This window comes from Manis pentadactyla, chromosome 2 (genome assembly GCF_030020395.1).
Source record: "Manis pentadactyla isolate mManPen7 chromosome 2, mManPen7.hap1, whole genome shotgun sequence".
Lineage (NCBI taxonomy): Eukaryota > Metazoa > Chordata > Mammalia > Pholidota > Manidae > Manis > Manis pentadactyla.
The window spans coordinates 78,683,033-78,706,077 of record NC_080020.1 but is presented as its reverse complement, the minus strand read 5'-3'; the positions used below and the strand labels follow the sequence as shown (position 1 = coordinate 78,706,077).

Below are 23,045 nucleotides of genomic sequence, written 5' to 3'. Positions count from 1 at the left end.
ATCCTTTTGATGTATTTTTGAATTCGGTTTGCTAATATTTTGTTGAGTATTTTTGCATCTACATTCATCAGGGATATTGGTCTGTAGTTTTCTTTTTTGGTGGGGTCTTGCCTGGTTTTGGTATTAGGGTGATGTTAGCTTCATAGAATGAGTTTGGGAGTATCCCCTCCTCCTCTATTTTTTGGAAAAATTTAAGGAGACTGGGTATTATATCTTCCCTGTATGTCTGATAAAATTCCGAGGTAAATCCATCTGGCCCGGGGGTTTTGTTCTTTGGTAGTTTTTTGATTACTGCTTCAATTTCGTTGCTGGTAATTGGTCTGTTTAGATTTTCTGTTTCTTTCTGGGTCAGTCTTGGAAGGTTGTATTTTTCTAGGAAGTTGTCCATTTCTCCTAGGTTTTCCAGCTTGTTAGCATAGAGGTTTTCATAGTAGTCTCTAATAATTCTTTGTATTTCTGCGGGGTCCATCGTGATTTTTCCTTTCTCGTTTCTGATTCTGTTGATTTGTGTTGACTCTCTTTTCCTGTTAATAAGCCTGGCTAGAGGCTTATCTATTTTGTTTATTTTCTCGAAGAACCAGCTCTTGGTTTCATTGATTTTTGCTATTGTTTTATTCTTCTCAATTTTATTTATTTCTTCTCTGATCTTTATTATGTCCCTCCTTCTGCTGACCTTAGGCCTCATTTGTTTTTCTTTTTCCAATTTCGACAATTGTGACATTAGACCATTCATGTGGGATTGTTCTTCCTTTTTTAAATATTCTTGGATTGCTATATACTTTCCTCTTAAGACTGCTTTTGCTGTGTCCCACAGAAGATGGGGCTTAGTGTTGTTGTTGTCATTTGTTTTCATATATTGCTGGATCTCCATTTTGATTTGGTCATTGATCCATTGATTATTTAGGAGCGTGTTGTTAAGCCTCCATGTGTTTGTGAGCCTCTTTGCTTTCTTTGTACAGTGTATTTCTAGTTTTATACCTTTGTGGTCTGAAAAGTTGGTTGGTAGGATTTCAATCTTTTGGAATTTACTGAGGCTCTTTTTGTGGCCTAGTATGTGGTCTATTCTGGAGAATGTTCCATCTGCACTTGAGAAGAATGTATATCCTGTTGCTTTTGGATGTAGAGTTCTATAGATGTCTATTAGGTCCATCTGCTCTACTGTGTTGTTCAGTGCTTCCGTGTCCTTACTTATTTTCTGCCCAGTGGATCTATCCTTTGGGGTGAGTGGTGTGTTGAAGTCTCCTGGAATGAATGCATTGCAGTCTATTTCCCCCTTTAGTTCTGTTAGTATTTGTTTCACATATGCTGGTGCTCCTGTGTTGGGTGCATATATATTTAGAATGGTTATATCCTCTTGTTGGACTGAGCCCTTTATCATTATGTAGTGTCCTTCTTTATCTCTTGTTACTTTCTTTGTTTTGAAGTCTATTTTGTCTGATATTAGTACTGCAACCCCTGCTTTCTTCTCGCTGTTGTTTGCCTGAAATATGTTTTTCCATCCCTTGACTTTTAGTCTGTACATGTCTTTGGGTTTGAGGTGAGTTTCTTGTAAGCAGCATATAGATGGGTCTTGCTTTTTTATCCATTCTATTACTCTGTGTTTTTTGATTGGTGCATTCAGTCCATTAACATTTAGGGTGACTATTGAAAGATATGTGCTTATTGCCATTGCAGGCTTTAAATTCGTGGTTACCAAAGGTTCAAGGTGAGCCTCTTTAGTAACTTACTTCCTAACTTAGCTTGCTTATTGAGCTGTTTTATACACTGTCTGGAGATTCTTTTCTTCTCTCCCTTCTTATTCCTCCTCCTCGATTCTTCATATGTTGGGTTTTTTGTTCTGTGCTCTTTCTAGGAGTGCCCCCATCTAGAGCAGTCCCTTTAAGATGTCCTGTAGAGCTGGTTTGTGGGAAGCAAATTCCCTCAGCTTTTGTTTGTCTGGGAATTGTTTAATCCCACCATCATATTTGAATGATAGTCGTGCTGGATGCAGTATCCTTGGTTGAAGGCCCTTCTATTTCATTGCATTTAATATATCATGCCATTCTCTTCCGGCCTGTGGAATTTCTGTTGAGAAGTCTGATGTTAGCCTGATGGGTTTTCCTTTATAGGTGACCTTTTTCTCTCTAGCTGCCTTTAAAACTCTTTCCTTGTCCTTGATCTTTGCCATTTTCATTATTATGTGTCTTGGTGTTGTCCTTCTTGGATCCTTTCTGTTGGGGGTTCTGTGTATTTCCGTGGTCTGTTCGATTATTTCCTCCCCCAGTTTGGGGAAGTTTTCAGCAATTATTTCTTCCAAGATACTTTCCATCCCTTTTCCTCTCTCTTCTTCTCCTGGTACCCCTTTAATACAGATATTGTTCCTTTTGGATTGGTCACACAGTTCTCTTAATATTGTTTCATTCCTGGAGATCCTTTTATCTCTCTCTATGTCAGCTTCTATGCGTTCCTGTTCTCTGGTTTCAATTCCATCAATGGCCTCTTGCATCCTATCCATTCTGCTTATAAACCCTTTCAGAGTTTGTTTCATCTCTATAATCTCCTTTCTGGCATCTGTGATCTACCTCTGTACTTCATCCCATTTCTCTTGCGTATTTCTCTGCATCTCTGTCAGCATGTTTATGATTTTTATTTTGAATTCTTTGTCAGGAAGACTGGTTAGGTCTGTCTCCTTCTCTGGTGTTGTCTCTGTGATCTTTGTCTGTCTGTAGCTTTGCCTTTTCATGGTCATAGGAATAGTTTGCAAAGCTGCGATGAGTGACGGCTGGAAGAACTTCCCTTCTTGTTGGTTTGTGGCCCTCTTGTCCTGGGAGAACAGCGACCTCTAGTGGCTTGTTCTGGGTAGCTTCACACAGACAGGGCTTCTGCTTCCTGCCCGGCTGCTATGGAGTTTATCTCCGCTGTTGCTGTGGGCGTGGCCTGGCTCGGCAGCTGCTCCAAAGTGGTGGAGTCACGTTGGAGGGGGAGCGGCCTGGAGGCTATTTGTCTCCATAAGGGGCCTCTGAGCTCCCTGCAGCCCAGGGGACTAGGGTGCCCAGAGATCCCCGGATTCTCTACCTCTGGATTAAGTGTCCCGCCCTGACCCTTTAAGACTTCCAAAAAGCACCCTCCAAAACAAAACAACGACCCCACAAAAAAAAAAAAAAAAGAAATTTAAAATTAAATAAAAAAATATAAGTAAAAATAAGAAATGGCCGCTTTTTTTCTTTATTCTCCGGCGCCAGCCTCAGGCATCTGCTCACCGGTCTTGCTGCCCTGTTTCCCTAGTATTGGGGTCCCTATCCCTGTAAGACTTCCAAAAAGCGCTCGTCAAAACAAAACAAAACAAAACAAAAAAAAATGGCCGCTTACTTTTCTTATGTCCTCCGGTACCCACTCACTGTTCTTGCTGCCCTGTTTCCCTAGTATCCAGGGCCCCCCGCTCATGCACTGTGTCTGCACTCTGGCCCGGATGGCTGGGGCTGGGTGCTCAGCAGTCCTGGGCTCCTTCTCCCTCCCTCTTTGCCTACTCTTCTCCCGCCGGGAGCTGGGCGGAGGGGCTCTCGGGTCCCTCGGGGCCGGGGCTTGTATTTTATCCCCTTTATGAGGCACTGGGTTCTCGCAGGTGTGGATGTGGTCTGGATGGTGTCCTGTGTCCTCTGGTCTTTATTCTAGGAAGAGTTGTCTTTGTTATATTTTCATAGATATATGTGGTTTTGGGAGGAGATTTCCGCTGCTCTACTCATGCCGCCATCTTGGCTCCAATCCCTAGAAGATGTTTTTTGCAAAATATTTCAGTTCCTTTTCTCTCCTGCTCTCCAAAATATTTCTCTGAAATGTGAAGGTTTGGCAACCTGGTGCTGTTCTCCAAGCAGACCCCTGGAGGCAGCTTGCCCACGTCATGATACAGGCACACTGTTCAGCTGTCTTTGTTCTTGTGTGTTTGAGAGTCTTGCTCCAGACTTAGGACTAATGTAGAATGACTTACTGTAGAAAGAAGGTCAGGTCTTCCAAGGTGAAGGAAGTATCAAGTTGGCAAGGTAGAGCACTTGGGCCATTTCCAGAACAATCTTTCTGACCACTTCTATTCCTTTCTACTTGGGAATTAAAATGCATAAATAATTTAAAACATGTATATTTGCTCAACTTTTTCATTTCAGTAGAGCCAGGTACCATTAGTAGCCCAAATGCCTTTACATTTACCAAGTCAATATGTTGGCGAACTAAATACAGTGTATGAATTACTTTCAAAATGGTTAGATTTCAAATAAGAGATTATTTTTCTATAAAATGAAAACTTTGTCATATATATGGAAGTGGGTCAGTAACTATTACTTATTGATTGAGATATGATCAAAACCAGGGCATGTATGATCTTGTTAAGAAACAGACTTCAGAAACCACATTAGTGGTTTATGTAATCCAATGGTAGAAATTCTCTTCTCTTTTGGATTTGAGATTTGGTTAATAATTGATCTTTTTCTTGATGTCTTGACTTTTTGTTCCACTATATTTGCTTTTCCTTTGACTTGAGGCCCAAGACCATGTTCTAGAACATCCTTTTAATCTGAATGCTTTACACCTGAGTTCTTACATTTGACTCTTTGCATTGAGATGCTTCTTAATTGTTTTTGTTTTCTAAATCAGGGAAGATAATAACCTTTTAATTTTCCTTAAGTCAAGTTTTTGATGTAAACTTGGATCTGTGAAATTCACCCTGACTTTGTTTATACCTGAACAGGGCCAGAAAGTTAATGAAGCTTATTTAGAGAAATAATTTATGAGCCATTTTTACTTGGCACGATGCTAATTAAAACAACTGGTTAGTTGAGTAAACATCTCGCCTTTAAAGGACAGTTTGATGGCATTAGTTTGGTACTGCTGCCTTTTTAATAGAAAAGTTTAAATGTTTAATAATTATGGTTTTATTGATCCCTCTTTTAAGAAGTCTGAGCTTTTGATTAACTGATGACTATTTTAGCATGAGACTAGTTCTTTTCAGAGCTAGAAATCATTCCACAGATACTACATAGAAACAGGGACTGCTGAGAACCCCTCAGTTGGTCACAGCTGTTTTCCTGAGTTGGCTTCTCAGTACTGGCCTGGGGATGTCATCTTTATGTGCCCTGAAAATCATGTCCTTGCTGCTGGCTTTAACACCTCAGAGTGGAATCTACTTGCCCCAGTTTGCTTCAAGAAGATCTTTGGGTCATTTGCTGGGATGTCAAGTTGCATGTTTTCTTCCTTAGATCTGGTCCATGAAGAATCCTTTTGGAAATTAACATTCTCATTTTGAAGCTTTGATCTGGTCCAGGAAGCTTGTTTTATAGTTTTGCTTGTAGTTGGCCAGTATTACATTTCTAGAACACTGGCACATTTAAAATAACATTCCATCACATATTATTGGCACTAGTTCATGGGATGCTGCTAGAAAGACTCAGTCTTGTTTTTTTCTGGATGAGGTGAAGCCAAAACATTTCAGTATCAGTGAAATGCTTATCCCATAAACGGTTTGTTATTTGGGTATGGAACTTTGGACATTCCCAGTCTCAGCCATATCTGTCTACCATGGTTGATTTACCTGTAAACATTAGGATGATCAGAAACACTAACCCAATTGATTGCGGGATCTCAGTGTTCATTGGCTGAAAAGACAGTGTTCATAGTGCTTTTTCTCCTTGTTTCATTTACTGGAACACTGACCAAGTGAAGCATTGGCATTTAGAAGGTAGTCATAGCCTGGAATTGGATACAGCTGTACAGAGGTACCAAGGCTTTTCCCATTGTGGCCCAAACATAAGACCCAAGAACCTGGTCTTTGATAGGTGGGAAGAGAGGTGGAAGATATGCCAGAGATGTAGCAGGTGGACTTGAAAGGACTTTGTGACCTCTTGGGTATGGGCACTGTTAGACCAGTGTGACATCTAACATACCTCTCACGCCCCTACTTTGAATGGTGGTACTCACTGGGAGAAGAAATGATGAGTAAGAGCAGGTTTGTGGGGCGAGGATGACAAGCAGGGCCAGAAAGGGCTTCTGTGGGGAACTGGAGGGTATGATCACTATGAAGGGGCAGTGGGGAGCCATGTGGTAGTGATGGATCTCCCTGCCCCTTGGTACGTAAGGTGTGAGTAACAGTAGAGGGGGTGACTGGAGAAGTAAGGCATGTCCTGAGGGGAGAGCTGGCTTTGGGTTTCTACCAACGCTGAGGTCAGGGCAGGAACTGTGAAAAGTTGGAGACATAGAGAGTATTGTACTGCTACACTGCACTATGGAATGTGCATAGCTTTTATTTGGCCCTACAAAGGTGTTAAGCAGAAAGACAGATATGAGAGGGATGAGAAGAGGATGGAGTCCACCAAGAACTCAGGGGGTTAATCAGATTAAGCCAGAGAGCTAGAAGGGACTTTGCAATGTGAGTTCATTCTACATTCCCTGAATCTGGGCTGACCTTGAGATTTGCTTTAGCTAATGCAGGTGAGCTAGGGCAGAGACAAGGGACAAGCATTATGATTAAGTTTCCTAAATATGTTGAGATTAGCATAATAAGAACTAGAGGGACTTATCTTAAGGCTAAGATTCCACTTTTGGAAGAGAATTGGGAAGTTAGACTAACATTCTTTGGTGATCAGCCACTGATTTATCTTAAGGCAAGGTAAGCAGTCTTAACTGATGTGTTCCCAATACTTGGGAGTGGCCACTATCTTAGAGAGAAACAAAAGGTTTGTCCTACAGAATTACCTAGAGGAATAGCTATAGACAATGGCATATTGTCTCTCACCAGAGATAGAATCATGAGATGAGAACGCCTGACAAGCCTACACCCCTACCTTTTACCTTTGCCCCATTCTTGAAAGCCTTAAAAGACAGAATCCTAGCTTTCGGGTGTGCATCCTCATCTCAGAGGTTGCCTACACTTGCCTTTCTTCGAGTGTGTCACTCTCTCTGTCCTACTTCAGATAAGTAGGGAGAGGCTACTGAGAACTCTGATTTGGGCTTACAAATTCCCTTGCCTGGGTGACCCAGAGGGAACTGCATCTGCACGATCATGCTCCTTAATTGCCTGCCTGAAAACCTTTTCCTTGCATTTAGGAAGTTCTCAGAACATAATCTCACTCGATCCAGTGCTCTGCAGCTCCCCCAACTCCTGGGGTAGTAGGGACTTAGTTCCCACATGCTGCAGATTCAAGCAGATCTGGATGTCAGGTGACATTGGCTTTAGGAGTTGGCAGGGGATCTGCCCTATGACGAACAGCAGTTTAGTGAGCTTCCCTTTCCACCCTGTTTTTCTTTCCTCTCTGCTTTATTCAGGTAAACCTGCCTTTATCTACCTTGACTCTAGCCTGTTCCTGCCTTAGAGTATATTGAAATAAAACTTTCTTTCTGCTTCACTACTGTGTCTCTGCCCTTCAGTTCTTTGTTGTGGCGTGGACAAGAACCAAAGAGAACAAACTCATCTCTGCAACAGAGGTATGGCTTTTGCTCTCAGGGTTTGAGACTGTCCTGCTACCTTTTCCCTTCTTTGCCATTTCTCCACCTGAAACCTTGCTTGAATCCCCACAATTCTCTCCCCTTCTTGGGTGTATACTTGTGGCAGGTGGATTTTAGGCTTTTCTCTTTGGGGAAATTATTTGCAAGGGAAAATGGAATTGGGCATATGCTTCCATCCCATAAAGCTCACATCAGATTTAGTTTGGCAAGAGCTTGATAAAGCTCCTTGCTTCACCTTGTCTGTCCTGAATTTGATGAGCAGAGAGACTTAATCCTCCAGTTAAATCTTTCAATTAAGCCTGTCCTCTTGTAACTAAAGGCAGCTCTAATCCAGCCTCCTGGGTCTGTTTTTATCTACAGCCTTTTGATTACTGTGCCTGTGGCAGTCTGCCCTTCATTCTCCCTCCCTCCACTTCTCTCTCTTTCTTTCTGTCTTTTACTCCCTCTATCCACCCTTCCTCCACCAATCTCTTCCCTCCTTTCTTCCAAAACTACACACATACTCTACACAACAAACAATGGTAACTGCACCCAACATCTATTGTTTATAATCACATTCTTTTTACTTGGCTAGAGGCTTGATTTAGAGTGAATTGTGTAGCATAGAATCTGTCCAGCACTAAAGGCTGCTCTGCATGTATCACATCATCCCATAAAATCGCACTTTATAGAGTGTCCATGGAGAAATACCTCCAATTTAGAAAAGAGTGATTATATAGAAAAACTGAAAATTCTTCATGTATTACTGCAGAACTATCGGTCAACACATTCAGAAATGGTCAGTGATGTTATAGCCTAAAGCAATCCTGAAGCCATATCTTATATTCTTCGTCTATCAGAGACTTTGACTACAATAAAGCTAAAAATGTAAATTTTGTTCATTTGGGGTATTATTATATTTTTTTACTAAGAAATTATGTCGGGTCTTTGCCACCAGATTTGCCACAATGGAAGAAAATCCAACATTTCTTTCGTCAGAGCTTGCGAAGTATGCATGTTGCAAACTATGAAAAATTTCACTTGATTGGATAGTAGAACTTGTTTTCTATAGGGAAGAGTTGGGCCTGAATTTTCTGATTTTCAGCCCTTTGTTAATGCTTTTACCTTTCAGTTATTTTTCCTATACTCCCCTCAGTGCTTTGCTGCAAGTGCTTGTCTCCCTCCTTAAGCATCCAGCTTACACTGCAGTACCACCTTGTGTATGTTCACGCAGCAGCTGCTCTGTCCTCACGTGCACACTGGCTCACTTGCACAAGGGAGCCCCCGTCCCGGACTCTTGAGTGCCCAGAAGAACCAGCCCTGCTTCAAGAAAAGTCTGCCTGAGCCTCTTCCCTCTGATTTTCTGCTCCATCAGCTGTTCCATTTTTCTTTTGTAGTTCCAACCTGTTTACTGACCCCTTGCCTTTTGTCCCATGTTCTTTGATTTTCCTTAAATCTCTCCCGCTTTAAAATAAAAAATGAAAATCCTCCCTTGGCCCTGACTCGTTCCCTTGATGCCACCCCTCCCCCGCATGCAGCCAGGCTGCTTGGAGAAGTGGTTTGGGTGGCCTCCCTCTGTCCGCAGCGCCTGCTTCTTTTCCAGCCCTTTGTGATGGGTTTGTGTCCCTACAGCTCTGAAACTGTTGTCACCTGGACTAACCATCACTTTTCAAATTTTTTCTTTCTTATATAACTTCAACTTTCTGTTTATATTTAATACTTACTCTTGAATTGCACCAGTACTACATAAATGCAAGTGCTCTCTAAAAAAAAAAGAAAATTAAAACCATGCAAAAGTATAGACAGTATAACGTTATAGTTTCAATTCATATCCTAGCTCCCCACCCCCTCCATTCCCCATTCATTTTCACAAAACTATTTACTGTTAACAAGCTGATGTTTAGTTTTTCTACATATTTGCATATGTATAGTTAGATAGATGGATAGATATGTGAATAGGTTTTTTTTTATTACATACTCTTTTACTTACTATTCACATTACCTCAACCTTCTTTTCACACTAATTTGGAAGGTTTTTTTTTTTTAAAGGAATTAATTAAGAATAGGTAGATAGCACAGTGGGGCACATAATGAACAGCTTTACTAATCAATTCGATTTTCCCCTAGTAACTGGTAAGTAGACAAGGCTGATGCTAGTTAATATCAATCAGTTCTCTAGGAAACTGGAGTTGGGGTGGCATCCCTTCTTTGGGATAGCAGTGGAAGAAAGGGACTTATATTATTTATTGAATACCTACTAAGTGTCAGGCACTGTAATAGGCATTTTGGTCCAGCTCGGTGTCTGAGTTCTGTGTCTGGTATGTATTATCATCACCTGTTGCTCATTTTTGTCCACTTTTCTCACATACGTGTATTCCTTTAAATATATATACATACATCCAGCTGTGTACACGTGATTCTGATCCCCTGGTTTTCAGTCCATGTTCGGCTGTTATGTCAAAGGGCTTGTTAGCCTGCTGCTCCCCGATACGCACGATGTCTTCCTGGTGCTGTTACTGCCAATTGTTCCCACCACGGAGGAGTTTCTTTTTAACATCAGCATATTCACACCTAAATCTTCTCTTGAAATTCTCTTCCCTTTGCTTCTATGACATCCCTCTTTCCTGACTCTCCCTTTGCTCCTTTGCTCATTTCTTCTCATCCTCCTTCTCTGCCCACCATGGTCTCCCCTTCTTTCACGGTGCAGCTCTGCTGGCTCTGCCCTGAGCCTCCTCACTCCTTGGTTGGCATCCACTCTGAGGCCTCCACCGAATGGAGAGAGCTGCCCTCTCTTGGTGTTTTCACTACTCTGGGTGCCGTGCTAAGTGCACCATGCACTCATTTCATTTAATAGCCACATCATCTCATGACGTAGGTGGTGCTATTCCTGGTGATCTGAGGTCTTAGATGAAATAACCTGAAGGACCCCAGACTACTAAGTGGCAGAGCTGGAATTCAGATCCAGGTCAGGCTGACTCCAAAACCTATGCACTTAACCACCAACATACATCATCTCCAATATGTGTATAAACCCATAGCTATGCATTATTCTATATTGAACTATGTAAGTTTCTCCCTGGTGCTCAGAGGTACTTGGAACTGAGGAACTCCAAAAACAAACTCATTTTTCTCCTAGTGGGTTCTTATTCACATCCTTCTAACTAGGGAATAGACCCCTACACACTGAGTCACCCAAGCCAGTAGGATGCACCCTGCACTCTCCTCACTGCCCACATCCATTCAGCTGCCACTGTGGATCTGACCCCTGAAACATCTGGTCTCCATTTCTCTGCATGTTGACAGCAGTTGCCTGGCCTGTTGCTCAGTTGCCTCACCTGTGCCTCTTCTAAGTGTGCCTCCTAATCCATCCTCTGCACAGTTAGCAGAGTGCCCTTCCTGAAAAGAACAGCTGATCTGCTGGGAGAACTCCAGGGTTTTCTTTAGTTATCTTAGTAATTATATTTAATTTACTTTTTAAAAAGTTTTAAATAGATGCAAGGGTAACAAGATAATAATGGTCCTCCATATTGTTTTTAAGAAAAAAAGATACCTTCATTTAACTGATATTTATTATGTCCCTACTAAGTTGTGGGGTACAGTGATCCAGTCCAAGTGACAGTCCCTCCTGAGTGGACCTTTGTGAATTCCCACACCACACCCGCCCTCATATCCTGGATTCCAGCTGTAGCACCACATACAGGAATTCTAATGTGCTGGGATGTCCCCTCCAGTCTGACTAATACCAACTCATCTTTTAAGACTCAGCTTTCAGTCATTGGCATCATATTTCCTGTTTTTCTTCCTTCCCATGTAGGAAGAACTGGCCATTCCTTTGAGTCCCCATTGTAACCTCTTATTTCCCTCAAAGCACCTGCAAGATTATTGCATTGATTTGTTTATGCCTGTTTCTCTCTGTCAGCCTGAATTCCTTCAACACAACTCTGTTCTGCTTATCTCTGTCCCCTGGTTCTGATGTAATGCCAAATTGCTTTTCAGAAATGTGTGTACTGGTTTAGTTTCTCTCCACTGGGCATGAACAAGCTGGAATTACTATTTTTTAACCTTATTATATTGATGGGTAAAAAAGAGTATATTGGAGTAATGAGTATTTCTTTGATTACTGGTGAGATTGACTATTTTTTGGTACTGTGAATATTTTCTATATTTCCTATATGAATTGTTATGTCTGTTCCCCATTTTTTTCTCTTGGTGTTTTTCTTATCAGTTTGCTTCTGAGCTCTTTGTGAGACAAAGGTATTATCTGTCTGTCTTTCATATTTATTGGAAATCCCCCTGCACCATTTTTTTTGTCTTGTACTTATATGGCTGGCATTTTGTTTGTTTTTTGGCATAAAGAGTTTTTGAATTATAATGCAATGCAGATATTGCTTTCGGGGGCAAGTGTTTCATTGCTTTTAAAGACATTGTTATTTTAAAAATTGAGATATAATTCACATACCATAAAATCCCCCATTTTAAAGTGTACCATTTAGTGGTTTTTAGTATGTTCATAATATTATCCAGCCATCACCACTATCTAATTCCAGAGCATTTCAAAACCTAAAAAAGAAGCCCAGTATCTGTTAGTAGTCATTCCCTATTTTTTGCTTTCTCTAGCCCTAGTTGACCACTGGTCTACTTTCTGTCTCTATGGACTTGTCCATTATGGATATTTCATATAAATGCAATCATAAAAGCCTTTTGTGTCTGATTCTTTTACTTAGCATAATGTTCTCAAAGTTCATCAGTGTTGTAGCATAATCAGTGCTCTATTCCTTTATATGGCTGAATACTATTCATGTATGGATATAATGATATAATGTATAATGTATGGATATAGCACATTGTATTTTTTCATTCATCAGTTGATGAAACTTATTGGGTTGTATACACTGTTTACTATTATAAACAATGCTGCTATGGAGATTAAAGATGGCAGCATGAGAGGTGAGACAGAGGCTTCCTCCCAAAACCACATATAATATGAAAATGTAATTAATACAGCTAATCCTGAAAGAGCAACAGGAAAGAGGACTGTGCCAGACTGCATACACCTGGAGAAAAGATCAGACTTCATGGAACAGGGCACCAAAACCACTCCCCTGTGACCCCCAACATTGCTTCAGGGGCTGAGCAGCTCCAGAGAGTAGACCTTCCGGGCACTAGAGGGCACCACATAAAAGTATGAAACACCAAAGGAACCTGTTTCAAAGTAAAATTAATATAACTCCTGAGAAAGATGACATGGACCTCATGACTCTCCCTGAAAGGGAGTTCAAAATAAAAATCATTAACATGCTCATGGAGGTACGGAAGGATATTCAAGAACTCAGGGATGAATTCTGGTCAGAGATCCAATCGTTGAAGAACACAACGGAGGGTATTAAAAGCAGATTAGATATGGTGGAGGAGACAATAAATGAAATAGAAACTAGAGAAGAAGAATACAAAGAAGCTGAGGCACAAAGAGAAAAAAGGATCTCTAAGAATGAAAGAATATTGAGAGAACTGTGTGACCAATCCAAATGGAATAATATTCACATTATAGGGGTACCAGAAGAATAAGAGAGAGAAAAGGAGATAGAAAGTGTCTTTGAGGAGGTAATTGCTGAAAACTTCCCCAATTTGGGGAAGGAGATAGTCTCTCAGGCCATGGACATCCACAGATCTCCCAACACAAGGGACCCAAGGAAGACAACACCAAGATATATAGTAATTAAAATGGCAAAGATCAAGGATAAGGACAGACTAATAAATGCAGCCAGAGACAAAAATAAGATCACATACAAAGGAAAGCCTATCAGGCTATCATCAGACTTCTCAGCAGAAACCTTACAGGCCAGAAGGGAGTGCCATGATATATTTAATGCTATGAAGCAGAAGGGCCTAGAACCAAGATTACTTTATCAGGCAAGATTATCATTTAAATTTGAAGGAGAGATTAACAATTTCCAGATAAGCAAAAGCTGAGAGAATTTACCTCCCACAAACCATCTCTACAATGCATTTTGGAGGGACTGCTATAGATGGAAGTGTTCCTAAGGTTTAATAGCTGTCACCAGAGGTAATAAAACCACAATAAAGAAAGTGGAACAGCTAATTACTAAGCAAATGCAAAATTAAATTAACTATCCCCAAAGTCAATCAAGGGATAGACAAAGAGTACAGAATATGATACCTAATATATAAAGAATAGAGGAGGAAGAGAAAAGGAAAAGAACCTTTAGATTGTGTTTGTAATAGCACATTAAGTGAGATAAGTTAGACTCTTAGAAGGAAGTTAACCTTGAACCTTTGGTAACCACGAATCTAAAGCCTGCAATGGCAATAAGTACATACCTATTGATAATCACCCTAAATGTAAATGGACTGAATGCACCAATCAAAAGACACAGAATAATAGAATGGATAAAAAGCAAGACCCATCTATATGCTGCCTGCAAGAGACTCACTTTAAACCCAAAGACATACACAGACTAAAAGTGAAGTGATGGAAAAAGATATTTCATGCAACTAATAGAGAGAGAAAAGCAGGAGTTGCAGTACTTGTATCAGACAAAATAGACTTCAAAAGAAAGAAAGTTACAAGAGACAAAGAAGGACATTACATAATGATAAAGGGGTCAATCCAGAAAGAAGGTATAACCATTATAAATATCTATGCTCCCAACACAGGATCACCTACATATGTGAAACAAATACTAACAGAATTAAAAGGGGAAATAGAATGCAATGCATTCATTTTAGGAGACTTCAACACTCCACTCACTCTGAAGGACAGATTAACCAGACAGAAAATAAGTAAGGACACAGAGGCACTGAACAACACATTAGAACAGATGGACCTAACAGACATATACAAAACTCTACACACAAAGGCAGCAGAATGCACATTCTTCTCAAGTGCACATGGAACATTTTCAAGAATAGATCATACAGTAGGCCACAAAAAGAGCCTCAGTACATTAAAAAAGGTTGAAATTGTACCAACCAGTTTCTCAGACCACAAAGGTATGAAACGAGAAATAAATTATGCAAAGAAAATGAAAAATTCCACAAATAAATGGAGGCTTCACAACATGCTCCTAAATAATCAATGGATCAATGACCAAATAAAAACAGAGATCAAGCAATATATGGAGACAAATGACAATAATAATTTAACACCGCAAAATCTGTGGGATGCAGCCAAGACTGTGTTAAGAGGAAAGTATGTAGCAATACAGGCCTACCTCAGGAAAGAAGAACAATCTCATATAAGCAGTTCAAACTCACAATTAATTAATCTAGAAAAAGAAGAACAAATGAGGTCCCAAGTCAGTAGGAGGAGAGACATAATAAAGATTAGAGCAGAAATAAATAAAATTGAGAAGACTAAAACAATAGAAAGAATCAATGAAAGCAAGAGCTGGTTCTTCAAGAAAATAAACAAAATAGATAAACCCCTAGCCAGACTTATCAAGAAAAAAAAGAAAGTCTACTCACATAAACAGAATCAGAAATGAGAAAGGAAAAATCACTATGGACACCACAGAAATACAAATAATTATTAGAGAATACTATGAAAAAATTATGTGCTAACAAACTGGGTAACCTAGAAGAAATGGAAAATTTTCTAGAAAAATACAATCTCCCAAGGCTGACCAAGGAAGAAACAGAAAATCTGAACAGACCAATTACCAGCAATGAAATTGAGCTGGTAATCAAAAAACTACCTAAGAAGAAAACCTCTGGACCAGATGGCTTCACCACTGAATTTTATCAAACATTCAGTGAAGACCTAATATCCATCCTCCTTAAAGTTCTCCAAATAGTAGAAGAAGAGGGAATACTCCCCATCTCATTTTATGAGGCCAGCATCACTGTAATACCAAAACCAGGCAAAGACACCACAAAAAAAGAAAATTACAGACCAATATTCCTGATGAACATAGACGTAAAAATACTCAACAAAATATTTGCAAACCAAATTCAAAAATACATCAAAAGATCATCCATCAAGATCAAGTAGGATTTATTCCAGGGATGCAAGGATGGTACAACACTCAAAAATCCATCAACATCATCCACCACATCAACAAAAACAAGGACAAAAACCACATGATCATCTTCATAGATGCTGAAAAAGCATTTGACAAACTTCAACATCCATTCATGATAAAAACTCTCAATAAAATGGATATAGAGGGCAAGTACCTCAACATAATAAAGACCATATATGACGAGCCCACAGCCAACATTCTACTTATAGTGAGAAGCTGAAAGCTTTTCCTTTAAGATTGGGAACAAGGAGGCCCACTCTCCCCATTTCTATTCAACATAGTACTGTAGGTCCTAGCCATGGCAATCAGACAACACAAAGAAATAAAAGACATCCAGATTGGCAAGGAAGAAGTTAAACTGTCCCTGTTTGCAGATGACATGATATTGTACATAAAAAACCCTAAAGAATCCACTCCAAAACTACTACAACTAATATCTGAATTCAGCAAAGTTGCAGGATACAAAATTAATACACAGAAATTTATGGCATTTCTATACACTAACAATGAACTAGCAGAAAGAGAAATCAAGAAAACAATTCCATTCACAATTGCATCAAAAAGAATAAAATACCTAGGAATAAACCTAACCAAGGAAGTGAAAGACCTATACTCTGAAAACTACAAGACACTCATGAGAGAAATTAAAGAAGATACCAATAAACGGAAACACATCCCGTACTCATGTATAGGAAGAATTAATATTGTCAAAATGGCCATCCTGCCTAAAGCAATCTACAGATTCAATGCAATTCCTATCAAAATACCAACAGTATTCTTCAGCAAACTGGAGAAAATCATTCTAAAATTCATATGGAACCACAAAAGAACCTGAATAGCCAAAGCAATCCTGAGAAGGAAGAATAAATCTGGGGGGATTATGCTCCCCAACTTGAAGCTCTATTACAAAGCCACAGTAATCAAGACAATCTTGTACTGGCACAAGAACAGAACCATAGACCAGTGGAATGGACTAGAGAGCCCAGAGTGTATATCAATAATACCTTAATAAAAAATTTAAAAAAAGAAAAAGAAATGAAAGTCTCAATGTTAGAAAGAAGAATCAAATCAATTGTGGTAAAAAAAAAAAAACATTTTCTTCAGTTTTGTAATATGGTACTATAAAACATGTTCACTTTTAGAAGCATATTTTAAAATTTCTTTGTCCTAATATAACAATTTTATCATTGTTGACTTTCTGTTATATTTCCTTATAACAGTATTTTGCTTGTTTTTTATATTTAATTGTACTTTAAAACGGATTACTGATAACTTCCCACATGCCCCAAAGTTAGTCAAATATTTAACTAATGAACAGCTGGAGAGGAGCAATGTTCAGAACAGGAGTGTTTAGTCTTTAAATTGTATTTCTCTTTCTGATCTTTCGTAACAGAGACCCTTAAGTTTCCATTCATTACAAAAGGCACAGCTTAGGAGAGGAGAGCCTGTCAGCAGAGAGAGAGGCGATTGGGGGTGGTGGTGATACAATGTTAGAACCTTACTCTAATGTGATATTTAAAAAATATTGATTAGCTAGTGAGTGGGACAATTGACTTAAGAGAATTTGAGAGCCAGAAAAAGTGGATGATAGTAATGCTACTGTAACCATGAGTAATGCTACGGAGGCACGGGCTTGCTTAGGTGAGGGTGGCTGCTGCTACAGCTCAAACATTGTTCATATAGGAACTGCACTGTTCATCCAGAACTGGGTTTTCCCAGTTCCCCAAGACATCAGGATGCCCCTGATACAAGGAATGTCAAGTTTCAGTTTTGAGTTTTACTGAAGTTCTCATTAAAAATATCTCATTGGCATATATAAATATATGTGTAATATATATCTATATATGTAATTATATCTATCTGTCATCACATTAGCAAATATGTCTTCAATCAAAGTAATGAGGATGAGGTTCTGGCCCATTTAACTACTTCTTGCTAAGCTAATATGATTTTTACTCTTCTATAAAAATAATTAAGGTCTATGATTTTCTACTGTGCCTGTCCTCTGGACTATTCACGATTCTATTGGAATGTTTCCTTGTCTCCTATATGGGTGGTGGTGGTTTTGTTTTGCTTATAAATATTGCACATGAATATTTTACACCCATTTATATAGCTCAAACTTGCCATCTCTTGGTACTGGGCAGACGAGTTTAGCTTTCATCATGTAGACTTTTATGGCTTAATCCTACTATTTTCTCTTGGCAGTGAGGAAACCATTTTTTTCCCAGTGAAAGTTAAACTAAACAGCAAAACAAAACAAAACAAATAATACATATTAATTACGCAAAAATTTGTAAACTTGAGCAACTGGAAAATTTAATCAGATAAAACGTGTATTGGAAATACAGTCAAATAGAAGTACCAGTGCTCTGGAAATTCCTACATTGAAGGGAAGCCATGCGTCATGCATTTCTAGTTGATTTGACAGAATTCATTTACTAGTGGGGTTCAAAAAGAAGGCTTTGTGATATAAAGTTGGGAGGATACCCCAGTAAGAGTAGTAAGCTAAGGAACAAATTGAATGACTTCAAAACTGTAAGCAATGAAAATTATTTTGTGAAGAGGAATAAACTGTGCAAAATAAATCATCTTAGATGACTTTTTCATTTCACAATGACTTTTCATTTGAATGACTATTTTGGGCCAGGACCTATGCCAAGTGCTGCCCTAATCTTTAAAGCTTTTGCCTCAATTTTTTGCAGAGCCTCTGACTAGTCTCCCTTCTTCTCCTCTTGCACTCCAGCCTCCCACCTCTGTCTTTTCCCATTACAGCAGCATGTGTGATACTGTGAAAATGTCAGATCTTGCCATGCCTCTGATCAAAGCTCTGAATCTCATTCAGGGTGAAAACCTGAGACTTTTTATTGGTCTGCAGGGCCCTACATACTTTAGAAGGCTGTTTTCCCTTCCACCTCTCACTCTCCTCCAGTCAACCAGCCACTTTGCCCTTCCACAGGCAGGGTGGGACCATTCCCAGCACTCCCAGCACTGTCCCCTCTGCCTGGAATGCCCTGCCACCAGCTAGCCGCATGGCTCTTGCTTTCAGGCCATCACTCCAGTGCCATCTGCTCAGTGACCCTCTCTCAGACCCTGGTTAAAATAGTAATCCTGTCTCCCCCACTTCCTACTCTACTCTCCCCCTTTTCCTCTTAAGGTACTAATCACCAGGTAACATACTACATATTTTTGTTATTTATTTTATTGTCTTTTGCTCCTTACTTCAATGTAGACTTCACAAAGGCATGGATTTTTTTCTATTTTGTTTACTCCCACATCCAGTGTTTGAACAGTTTCTGGGTATATAACAGCATTCAAAAAATATTGAATGAAAGAGTGAATATGGAGCCACAGGCACATAAAAAGAAGGAAGTAAACATCACATAATCCCGCCAAGTAAAGAACTGCCATTAAGATTTGTGTTTTTTCTTTTTTTCAACTTAATATTACAGAGATGTTGGAAAATACAGGAAAGCACAAAAGAAGTAATTTAAAAAATCACTCATAATTGCTCCACCCAGAAAAACTCCTTTTTTGTGCTTGGCCGTGTCTCTCACTTGGAGTGCGTGTCTTTCTGTCTCCCCCATGCTCCCCACCTGCTTACATCTGTGATTGTATATAATTTCCTCTCTCTGCATATGAACACAAGTGTGTGCCTGCACAGATCATATTTACTTTAATCTTCTGGGGGTTTTTGTTGTTGATTTATTAGTAGATCTTGGGTGTGGTCTGTTATGTTAACCATTCTTTAAAATTATGATTATAAATGGCTTGTATCATTCCATTGTGTAGATGTACTACTACTTGTAAGCACTTCCATGTTTTATATATATATAATGTCTATGTAATATATAGTATCTATGCAATATATATAGATTGTTTCCAGTTTCCTGTATGTTTTGATGAATGGATATCTTGTTTCTTTGTGCATCTTTGCAAGTCTGTTTATTTTCCTTGGGTTAGGTTATTAGAAGTGAAATTACTATGAAAAAGGATATGACCTTTCTAACCTGCCTTGATACATATTGTGATATTGTCTTCTAGAATGGCTTACTCAGGTAGAGAGTACCCATTTTACCTGATCTGTACTGGTCTGATTATTAGTGTTTTCTAAAACTCTTGCCCAAATTTGATAAATTTTTACTTCCTTAAGTAGGAACCTTTCCCTATATTTATCAGTCATTCATATATTATATTCTAGGAAGTCCTTTTGTCTATTTCTTGATTTAATAATTGTAGGCAGTATTATTGGCTCCTTGTTGTTAAGATGAGGAATTTAGCACCTGAACGATACCTCTTACCTCCCTTCCCTTTGTGCCCTCTGTTTTTGTTACTTACTTATTCTTTCGCTCTTAGTTGAATTTATAATATAATTAAACTTCTATTAGTTTATCAACTTTGAGCAGTATGTATTGACTCTCTGCTATGAAAGATAAGTAAATTAAGACATTTAATGTGTTTTTATTGTTCTTTTCTATCCTCTACCCCTGAGGTTTTATTACTTTCATTATTATTTATTCTCTATGTATATACTTTTAAATGTTTACTTTCTGTTCTCTAAATTTAATTAAGGTTCTGTTTATTCTGAAAAAACACTGAGGAACACTTACATCATGGTTATACAAATGTTATGTACCAAAGTATCAAGACTCTTGTTGGGCTCCACAGAGAATGAAATGTAATCATATGCAATTGAATAGCTGCTCCTTGAAGGAGAATTTTGCAGGCATTAACGTCTAATTTTCTAGCTTCCTTTATTTCATCTGGTTTGTATTCTTGCATCACATGTCGTCTTTTACCTTTGTTTTCTGTTTTGTTTGGTTGGAAAACCTCCTTATAATTTTTATTCTGAGTTAAGTATGTCACTAGTGAACTGTTTCTATCTTGAATTGGCACGTGGTTGGTTGCTTGGGTGCCTGGGTACAGAAATTTAGGTTCAAAATACTTTTTCTTCAATTCTCTTTTGTGATCTAGCATCCCAGGTTACTGAGGAGAAATATGTCATGTTGATTCTCACTTTCTTTAGATAACCTGTGGTTTCTCTTTGGAAGCTTTTGTAATTTTTCTCAATCCATAGAATTCTGATATTTTACCAGGATGTGTCAGGGTATGAAGTTTTTTTCATTTATTCTGATTGGCATTTGGATTATCCTTTCTATTTGACCTGAGCCGTGTTCAGTTCAGGGAAGTTTCTCCCACTTCTTAATTATTTTTTTTCCCAATCACAGCCTCTGTTTTTTCCCTTCTGTAATTCTTATAAGACAGATATTAGATCTCTTGGATCTTTCTTTCATGTCACTCAGTTTTTCTTTAATATTTCCAATCTTTTAAAATTTTTGTTCAGTGTTCTTTATCTCTCCAACCACCCTTAGTTTTCAGCCATGTTTGTTCATTGGTCAGCACATTTATTGACCTGTAAAATTTGAATAATCTTTTGTTTCCAAGAATTCTTCTTGTTACCTTCTTTTTCGTGGTAGCCACTTTTGCTCTATGGCCTTAATATCCTTTCCGTATCTCTCTGAAGGTAGTAAATCTCTGTTGCCTGAATTAGCCTTGTTTTCCTAGTATCTTTTCTGTTTGTTCATTTGGGGCTGTACTTATTCTCTATTGCCGTTTTAACAGTTTACTTCACAATTCACAAAACAATAAACAATGTATTGTCCTCAACAATGTCTGTGGCTCAGGAATCCAGACACGATTTAGCTGGGTGCCTCTGCCTGAAGATCCCTCACAAGGTGACAGTCAGAGTGTTGGCGGGCCTGCTGTCTTATCTCAAGGCTCAAGGGGAAGGATCTGTTTCCAGGTTTATTACGTGACTGTTAGCTAGGTTTACATCCTTAGTGAATAAAATAAAATAAAAAGCCTTTGCTTTTTTTGGTTCTCTCTTGTGTCTACAATGGGTGTCTGGTAGAAAGCCAAACTCTGTTCTCCCTGACCCCAGCTTCCTCCTTAAGAGCCTTCTTCTGGAAGGTGGTTCCCTTTCTACAGGGAGCAGATCTTGGGCTGTGACTTGAGCAGTTGTCACTATTTCTAGTTGTGCCTTTTACTTCTTTATTTTGGGGGATGGGGACAGAAGAACCCAACTGCCAAATGTTCTGAAGGCACTTGTTTAAATGAAAGGCTCTTACAGTAGTCTTCTTACCTACTCCTGTTCTTTGTATGTGTTGATTCTGGCCCTGGAGCTTCTCTGGCCACTCTTGGTGGGAGTCATGCTTATGCAATGTGTCTGCAGCTGTAGTTTCCTCTATTCTCATTTCCCCACCACTCTGGTTCTACTCGGTTTTCCTCTTCATGGAATTTCTGGTCTGCTGATGGCATATCTTCCTGTTTTATAATGCTGTAATGGTTTCATTCTTTAAACAGAAAAATTTTCCTAGCATTTCAATGGGATCTTGGGAGTGAAGGGAGGCAGATGTCAGCGATGAGTCTGAATGAGCACAAATGTACATCCTGAACTGGACTTTTTCTTTTTACAAGAGAGAATAAAGTATTGTTGTGCTACTTAACATTGATCTAATCTATTTGTAATAAATTTGGTCTATTTCTAATAAAATTGATGAGAAAGTACAGAATTTTTTGTTATAATAACTACTTTTCCCTTGCTCTATTATTATGTCCTCCCTTTTAAGTTCCAAAAAATGTATTTCTATGAAGATTCTACTTTCTTTTTTTCCTTCTTTTAACCCTTCTCTCACTTACACAGCCTTTCTTTTGCTCTTTTAAGGTAGTTTCTTAGAACAAGTGACTTAAGAAATTGCTGACACTATTTTTTTTCTAACACTAATAGCACACATGATGTAAGTGCTGAGAATGTTGAGATAATTGAACTAAAACTGTGATTTTAGAATTGTCTTAAGACTCTTCTGGTTCCAAATAATGCAAACCAATTTTGAACTAGTTAAAGAGAATTTATTAGATGGAAACTGCAATATCTCACAGAACTCTAGGGTAAAAATTGTATTTGGATATGAGGAAACCAGAAACCGGAAGCCAACGGGAACCAGGTAGTCATTACCTTTCAGTGTCAGACTTTTTATCTCTCTTGTCTCTGTTTTCCTGAACATCTGCTTATTCTTTTTTCAGCAGCCTCTCTTTGTTTTGGCATGGGTATGGCCAACTATGGCTGCCCAACAATGGTAACCTGAGCTTCCAAGTTCATAGCATCTCAGTGCAAACAAGTAGGTCAGAGGCATTCCAAGGAGAAAGTGTCTAATTGCTGTAGCTTGAGTCAGTTATCTCTTTTCAGATCAGTATGTCAAAAGGGCAGGTTCTGTGCTATGACTTGGCTGCCATGGCCCAACTTCCCAAAGAAGAGGGAAGTGGGTGAAGTGGGTGGGTGATTAGGCAGATATCTCAAAAGATGTCTCCTGTAACATTCGTGTTTATATCCAGTGCACTATTTCTCATTCGAGAGATAGTTTACCTTATTGTTAAGAACATGGGCTTAGGATTAGACAGACCTCCATTTGAATCCCGGCCCTGCCACCTACTAGCTGTGTAACCTCTGTGAGGCTCAAATTATTTCTCTGTGCAATTGGGATGATAAAACCTGTCTCC

General features: G+C 39.0%; 1 protein-coding gene across 3 annotated transcripts in view; it reads left to right on the top strand.

The window, feature by feature from the left end:
* The window catches only part of RASGRF2 (Ras protein specific guanine nucleotide releasing factor 2), a 222,706-nt gene that overhangs the window by 62,794 nt on the left and 136,867 nt on the right, over positions 1-23,045 (top strand). The window lies entirely within an intron of this gene.